This window comes from Rosa chinensis, chromosome 3 (assembly GCF_002994745.2).
Source record: "Rosa chinensis cultivar Old Blush chromosome 3, RchiOBHm-V2, whole genome shotgun sequence".
Classification (NCBI taxonomy): Eukaryota; Viridiplantae; Streptophyta; class Magnoliopsida; order Rosales; family Rosaceae; genus Rosa; species Rosa chinensis.
The window spans coordinates 9,413,440-9,418,730 of record NC_037090.1 but is presented as its reverse complement, the minus strand read 5'-3'; the positions used below and the strand labels follow the sequence as shown (position 1 = coordinate 9,418,730).

The 5,291-nt window shown below is 37.5% G+C and overlaps 1 pseudogene; it reads left to right on the top strand.

The window, feature by feature from the left end:
• The first annotated feature begins 332 nt into the window (after positions 1 to 332).
• On the top strand, positions 333 to 3,073 carry LOC112191624 (annotated as a pseudogene).
• Positions 3,074 to 5,291: the final 2,218 nt, after the last annotated feature.

Sequence of the window (5,291 nt, the reverse complement as noted above, 5' to 3'; positions counted from 1 at the left end):
TAGGAGGCTAGGCTGTAAGAGGCTGCGGCAGGAGGTAGGCCGAGCTAGGGTTTTTTGTGGGTAAGGAGGGCTGCGGCAGATTTTTGTGAGAGAGAGTTTTTAGGTTTTTTTTCTTTTGGGTTAGGGTTAGAACCCGTGCTGATAACATGTTGTAGGAGAATTGTAATTGTGTTTATTATTGATAATAGGAGCCCTTATATAGGGAGTTACAAGGTACACAAAAGGTAATCCGAATACAATTGAATACCTAGAACATTTTCTTATTACAACTCTAAACCCTAGTTTGAAGAAGCTCACATTATGTCGACATCCTTCAACATCAACAAATTTTTTATTATTTTATTTTCTGAGACGTTTTCCCCTAGAATTAGCTATCCATAAGCAAGTATGAACAAGATGTAGAACATTTAGTAAAGTCTGTCAGCACCGATAGTGATGAGGCTGGAGAACTAGAGGATTAGTGAGATTCTTGTTGGTCGAAAGTTGAAACCAAGGTAAAGCATTGGAATTATCAACCAGACCTTTTTCGTTCCAAGTACGAGAAGACAACATAAGAAATCATATCTGATATGGCGACATGTGTACCTCTTATCCGATACGTTTCATAAGACTTCCGTTGTAAACAAGGAGGAGATGTATGATTATAACAGTTAACTTCCATAAGTCAATTTGCAGTACAACCATGGCATTGACTTCATTAGCTATTCCCAGCTCTCTGGCTTCATCAACAAAATATATCCTCAAAGAGTACAATGACCTTCACCAGTCACACTCTAGCAGAGACCTATGCAATCTTGCTAGTATCCAGGGAAGGTTTTCTTCAGCCGATAACCAGATTTGTTATTGCATCAACCGTAACCATGCAACATCAACAGAACCAGAACCAAAGAAGAGTCCTTTCGTGCGAATTTCCTCGTTTCAAAGTCGGGGTTCTATCATTCCAAATTTGCTACGATCATATTCATTTGATCCAAACTCGAGTAAGCATATGAACATAGTGGAGAATGACAGAAATGAGGTGGAGAGCTCTCGGGAGAGCAGTGAAGCGGAGGAACTAAAGAGAACCAGTTGGGTGGAGAGTCTTGCGGAACTCGGCAGAAACAACTGGAAGAATATTTGGCAGCAAAAAGTGGTTGGGGGTGAAGACAACGACTGTGACGAGGAAAGGAAACGCAGATCATATGATCGTGACCTTTTCTCGAGATTTTTGGTTAGAGTACCATGGTCAGATACCAAATTATTCTCTCAGCTAGCCTTCTTGTGCAACTTGGCTTATGTGATACCAGAGATCAGGGTATGTTTTTGTTAACACCATACAGTTTACAACATGATTTACATTCAAAATGTTGTTATATATATAGCTAATCAGACCTGGTCATAATTAATGCGCAGGCCACGGATTTAAAGAGATACTATGGCCTACAATTTGTAACATCTTCATTAGATAAGCAAGCAAAGGCAGATAGAATTGTGAGTATCAAATCAAAACGTGATCAGGACTCTACTGCAGTGAATTCTATGGCCTCAGCTGCAGCTTATCTCCGCTCAGTAAGCAAATCACAGCAGGAGGTTGCTGGAGAGAATTCACGCAGAAATGGAGGGAGCTCACCCCAAAATCATAAGTCAGAGATAGATGCTTCCCTTACAGCATCAACAATGACGTTGAGGCTCACAGCAGGTAATGAGGAAAAGCAAGGAGCAGCAAAGGATATTCAGTCACTGCACTCCTTACCTTGTGAGTGGTTTGTTTGTGATGATCCCACTACATATACTCGTTTCTTTGTGATTCAGGTATGTATTCCTAGCTCTTCATCCCACACTGTCTGTTATGCCACTGATTATTCTACCATTATTTAGCAATATCTTCACAAGTCGCACTAATCTTCTAAGTTTCTAAATAAAGAGGATGCTATTTTTGTTTCTTGACTTGCAGGGTATAGACTCCCTTGCATCCTGGCAGGCATATTTCTTATTTGAACCCATTGAATTTGAGGTAGGCATGGATAATATACTAAGATACAAAGTCTCCAGTGCAAGGAAAGAAAATGAGAAATTAAACGTAACTGATATCCTCATGCAGGGAACTAGTGTACTTGTTCACCGAGGAATTTATGAACTGGCAAAGGAAATTTACCAGCAGTTCAAACCCAAAATAATTTACCACTTGGCAAGATATGGGGAGCAAGCGAAGCTTCAATTTACTGGCCATTGTCTTGGAGGAAGCCTTTCTGTTATAGTCCACTTGATGCTACTGACTAGGAAGCTCGTCAAACCCTCAACTCTTCTGCCTGTTGTCACATTTGGCTCCCCATATGTGTTCTGTGGAGGCCAGAAAATATTTGAGCAACTAGGATTTGATGAGTATGATCACATCCGTTGTGTTATGCTGCCCAGAGATATTGTCCCTAGATCTTTCTCCTCTAACTACCCTAATCATGTTGCAGAAGTTCTTAAGCATTTACACGGTTCATTTGAGTCACACCCTTGTCTAACAAAGAATGTATGTATCAATCTATACAAGCAAATTCATAAAATCCTCCATAAATTTATGCAGTTATGTGTGGACTTAAACTCATATGAAGTTATGTGTTTCTATGCAGAAGATATTGTACTCTCCTATGGGTAGACTATTTATCGTCCAACCTGATGAAAAGTCATCTCCTCCACACCCTCTACTCCCTTCGGGGAGCTCTCTCTATGCTTTGGACATTACCCAATGTGGATTCTCCTCGAATGTCTTGAGGGCCTTTTTGAATTCCCCACATCCACTAGAAACACTAAGTGATCCTACAGCGTATGGTTCGGAAGGTACAATTCTAAGGGACCATGACTCGAGCAACTATCTAAAGGCTGTGAATGGGGTCCTAATTAAGGCTATACAAAAGGAAGGTTGTCAGGAAAGCTAGGAAGGAGAGGAATATCTTTTGGCCTCTGCTTATTTTACCATCTCTAAAATCATTGAACCCTGAAGATGAAAGTAACATTTAGAGCTAGCTACTAGTTTGTATCCTGATAGTTGGCAACTCTCATTCTCTCCTACCTATTTAGCTAGGAGAACTTTCATATGAAAAAGATCAAGCAAAATTGTATATAGCAATATACATGGATTAAAACCAGTAAAACTCTAGAAATATACATGGAATAAAACTATTATATATCGATAAATGTAAATCTTGTCGCAAACAATTTCAAGAGCTTTCATAATTACTCACATAGACAATCAGCATTGACAGAAAACTGTTAATAATCCAATATCTCTGACAAAAAGAAATAACCTGATCCAAGTTTTACTCTTCTTCTAAACATATAGATCATCAAAGTAATTTACTCCAATATCTCTAAAATACGCAATTTTTTTTTTCTAGATGAAACAAATATAAAAAATTTGGCTAAACATACTCAACAAATGGAATATTTTGCCGGTGAATTAGACCGAGTGATGGCTGATGCAGTAGCTAGATTAATTATAAACCCAAGAATGTGCTTGAATAATGTGATATAACTGAAAATCTAGAGCTTATGCCAAAAGAATATATGCATGAATGAAACTAACTTCACAGTGGATACATGAATTATTGATTTGATAGCCAGACATTTCAGGTCGCATTCGCATGATGAATATACAATTGAGTTTCTTTTCCACACTCGATGTCTTGGTAGCAATCATATCCGATCAAAACTAAAAATTGCATCTTCTTATGAATATGGAATAATCATACATTCATTATCAGCAGCATCCAGCGTGTAACAAAAAAAAGTACCGAAAATTGAATCTAAAATGAACTAGCTAGCTCATAGCACCACCAGATCGTCAGCAATGATTGATAAACCACCACTTACAGTTAAAATAAGCCTCATGAACTCTGCAAAGAACTAATGATCATGTCGAGCGAACATCGATGAGTACATAGGGGAGTGCCTGCTGCTGCCTGCAGAAACATCCCTTGTACTATGCAGAAAAATAAAGCCAGAAACTTGGATGGTGGATGATACAACAGAAACCAAGTCAGTGATGAAGGCGGCGAATTCCCGATATAGGTGTGTGCTCTTTCGAAAAAGTACACACACCAATATTGATATTGCATCCTTAAATCTAGCCATCGATCTTTGCTGCTGGTCTGAGCTAGCTAGATTTCAGCTTCTTTTGTCATGTGCACTGACTATGTACTGCTTATTAGTACATGACCAAGCAATATGCGACTTGTAGAGGGTCTAATTACTGAGATACCCTTTTCTTTTATCGACTGAGATTCGACATTTTCTGTACTTGGGGATCATAGTCCTCCTCAGCTCCCACCCTCTTGTGTAACTTGCATTTGAGAGGTTAAACTTCTTTTCTTCTTCAGTTCCTTAAAAAGAAATTAAGGGCTAATATCGTAATTGCGTGGATCGATCAGAGAGAAACAAGCTTTCGTATGAAGATGATGACATTATGGACTCATATCTTTTGCGTATGTAACGTACAAAGATTATAGAAGTCGAGACGCCTCCATTTTCAAAACTCTTGCACGCGGAATGTCGACACACAATACTGTATGCAATTTATTTTATGCTTTGGTGGGACATAATATAGTGTTTTTTTTTTTTTAATGAGACACGATATGGAGTTTGAAAGTGAGAGTTTAAGGGATTGTGAAAATTCACTGATCGTGAAAGCCAACTTGACGTTTAAATCTGTGTTTCTATAGACGAAACACAGAATTTCTAATAGATTTTTTTTTAAATGATTTTTCATAGTCAAAACGCAACACTCGTTGAAAAAAAAAAATTCAAGTTCAATATTTCAATATTTAGCAAGTTTACGCATACTATAAAAGTTATAATCTACAAATACTAAGCTCATAGCACATGTATGAAATTTAAAACATGACTGTATCATATCCAAAGATACCAAACCATCTCAATCCATAATTTTATTCACATTCTTCCATATAATTTAAGCTTCTAGAGCCAATAAAATTCTTAATTTTTTTTTTCTTAATAGAATAGATTTTTTTCCAGGCTCCTCAGATATGATAATGTTTCCCATGCCAACAAAGTGAACAAACACCACTAAACAATTTGATAAATATTCAACAGACATGAGAACTATACTCGTTCATTTACATATCTATTATTTTTTTAATATAATGACACGGAAATTTAATAACATGAGTGCAACTGGAACACAACAACCGTTCTTCCTTTGAGTTTCACATTTTGTTTTTGTTTACTAAGAAATACCAACGGAATCTAGGAACTGTTGGTAAGTTGGTAACCAAGAAGATGGTACTCATGAGTAGAACACCTCG